We start from the raw sequence: 3,033 nt of genomic DNA, 5'->3' as shown, positions 1-3,033 counted from the left end.
GGAGCGTAGCGTGTGGAAAGGGTAGGGGAGCTCTGAGCCCCTTCCCACATCCCTCGCCTGAAGCATCTCTTCCATCTGCCTGTTCCTGAGTTACATCCTTTTCTAATAAATGGGTGACCTAACTCTTATGGCCCACTATATCTCTGATTAGATTGAAGTAATATGATGACGTAATTGAGAAGAAACAGTGAACAGCTTCATTTTTTAGACAGGACAACATGGATCAGAAATTTTCTGTGAATTCTGGGGAAAAAGTAGCTGCTATCTATGCCTCACAATAAGATGTTTCCCTCAGCCCGGAAGAGTGAGTCCATGTTCTGAGTAACCTCGGTTGTAATGTTACCATCAAAGAAAATATCACTCCAGGCCACTACTTTTTTTTGGTAATTATTTTTTTTATTGGAGTATAGTTGATTTACAATATTGTATTAGTCTCAGGTGTACAGCAAAGTGATTCAGTAATACATACATACATATATATAGATCCTGTTTCAGATTCTTTTCCATTACAGGTTATTACAAAATGTTGAGTATAGTTCCCTGTGCTCTACAGTAGGTCCTTATTAGTTATCTGTTTTATATATAGTGTGTACACGTCAATCCCAATCTCCTAATTTATCCCCTCCCTTCCTTCCCCTTTGGTAACGTTAAGTTTGTTTTCCATGTCTGTTGGGAGGGGGCACTACTTGATATCTGGAATAGAGATGGAGAGGATGGCATTTGTGTATTTGAAGGAAGGAAACTTGGCAAATGCCTTTGTTCTTTATAATCAATTTATTATCTTGTTTGTAGGAAGGTTTCCCAGGTATTAAGATTACCAGCAACTGTGGAGTACCTGAAAAGCAGGATATTATGAAGAAACTGAAGGAGATTGCATTCCCAAGGACAGATGAATTGAAAAGGGACCTTTTAAAGAACTATAACATGCAATATCAAGAATATTTGCAAAGCAAAACAAATAGCTGAAATTTTCAAAAAAAACTGACACCTCTGCGATTGACAGAGACAGAAAGGAAGCAAACTGCTCAGATGCGCCAGCAGGAGCTCGAATGGGAGCAGTTTGTGGTTTTTGAGGATCAACTCAAGAAGCAAGAATTAGCCCGAGGTTACAAGGGGAGCCGGGAACCGCACCCCCAAGCCCCCCACTCCCCGGACCCCGCTCTCTGAGAGCAGATTCACGAGCAGATTCATGGGACTGCTTTGTCCTGCTTTCGCCCACACCAGAACAACTCCTTGCTGAATGTATCTGCAGATCAGCGCAAAAAAAGGGATGCGATCAATTCCACTACTCAGTCTCCTCCCCTAAACAGGGCCTTAAAGCAGCTGCTTGACTGAGTGCTGCACAGCCGCCAGCGTTGAAGGGCTGTGATGTGCAGTTTTATCACGAGATCTTGGCCACACATGCTGCAGCTGGCAGATCTAATGCAGCAGGAGGAACGGAAACCTGTGGAAACGGACACAAGATGAATTTACTGCTATCCATGTGGTCATGCCGGAGCAGTCTGCGGGACCAGACTATTGCAACATGGAGAAAATGGAAGAATTATTCCATGTTTAGGGTCAACAGGATGGATCCAGACACATTCCACCCAAACTGCAGTCTTGTCCCGCCCTGGTCGCCAGAGGCTATTGACGGTTGATTGTTCACCAAAGCATAAAGACAGTGACACCTTCAGGCTCACCAGAGCAGCCAGCTGCTTGGGGTTTCTGCTTGTAAAAAGAACGGCTTTCATCCCCCGGGGACCCCAGGCTGTCCCGTCCCTGCAAACATGTTTGGTAAATGACATAAAAATAATTGGGGCCAACGCATGTGACACGTTCCAACAATTAGCACTGCCAACACCAGACACCTAGCCGTGAACATGTGGTCGCTGGATGATTCCAGAAATGGCTGGCATTTTATATGCACACATTTGTAGATCAGAAAGTTTGGTATTTATCGCTCTTGCACATTTTGAACTTTTCTTTTGGGGTTGCTCTGTCTCAAGAGAAGTCACAACGGTGTTAAATCCATGTCTAGTAACACACCCAAACGCTACGACCAGATAATAAATTGTGCTGCAAACAAACAAAAGGCTTAACCGAATGTGACTTTCACCTCAATTAAAAAAAATTAATCAGTGTAGTTCACCCCATTAACCTAAGATCAGAGAAAACATAAGTGACCATTTTACTAAAAGCAGAAAAAGTACGGGAAAAGAACAACGAAACTTTGGGGCTGTCACAATGGACACCAGCATCTGGTCTAATAGGCCAGTGAGTCCTGAAACTTCTACACCGCCCCCCCCACACCCTGAGCTGTCACCTGAGTTCAGGTCTCATCACCTCAAGCTGGGATTGATGGACCAGTCTCCAGCCTGATCTCTGCCTCTGCTCCATCCTCGACTTCTGCAATGAGCTTTCTAAGGCGCAAGCCCGATTTTGCGAATCACCTTTGCGTACACTCTCCCTGTGACTCAGGTGTGGACGTGGACCTGTTTGCCTAGAACCACTCTGCTCTTTCTCTGGACATCCGAGTGTTGTCTGAAAAAAGCCCCGGGTAGGAGGGGTGGGTATAGAGCCCCCAGTCAAGCCAAGAGGGTCTGTAGCACAAATATTCAGCCAAAAATGTTAGCAGCAGGAGGGACCGGACAGACAAGAGACAACTAATGAAAAGAATACCCACTCACTATTTCTAAAGTATTTGACAAAATTTTAAAATATTTGACAGTCCTCAACCCTTTCATTGACCACGCACTGTTTTGCAACGAGTACACAGGACATTTCAGGTGGGATGCGACGCTTCAGCTTTAGATTCGAGGAACTTCACTGTAGGAAGTAATCGTTCTGTCCAGCTCTTCTCCAACTTTACTCTACGAAACACTGGGGTCTGCTAACCGTTCGAGGTAAAGACCTCCAGGTTCGCCCAGTGTTGGTTTTATTCACTTACTGCAGCAAGGGCGGGTATACACCAGATGGGGTGTCTCAGTAAGAGGCTGCGTGGGAAGGGGCTTCTGTAGGACCCGGGTTTGTGCTGAGTGATTCTAAGGTGGG

General features: G+C 45.1%; 1 pseudogene; it reads left to right on the top strand.

Annotated features, from left to right (window-relative positions):
- Positions 1–218: 218 nt before the first annotated feature.
- On the top strand, positions 219–1,780 carry LOC112410156 (AMSH-like protease pseudogene; annotated as a pseudogene).
- Positions 1,781–3,033: the final 1,253 nt, after the last annotated feature.

Source organism: Neophocaena asiaeorientalis, unplaced genomic scaffold (assembly GCF_003031525.2).
Source record: "Neophocaena asiaeorientalis asiaeorientalis breed wild unplaced genomic scaffold, Neophocaena_asiaeorientalis_V1.1 scaffold30, whole genome shotgun sequence".
Taxonomy (NCBI): domain Eukaryota; kingdom Metazoa; phylum Chordata; class Mammalia; order Artiodactyla; family Phocoenidae; genus Neophocaena; species Neophocaena asiaeorientalis.
The sequence above is the reverse complement of the archived record's forward strand: the minus strand, read 5'-3'. Positions and strand labels throughout refer to the sequence as shown.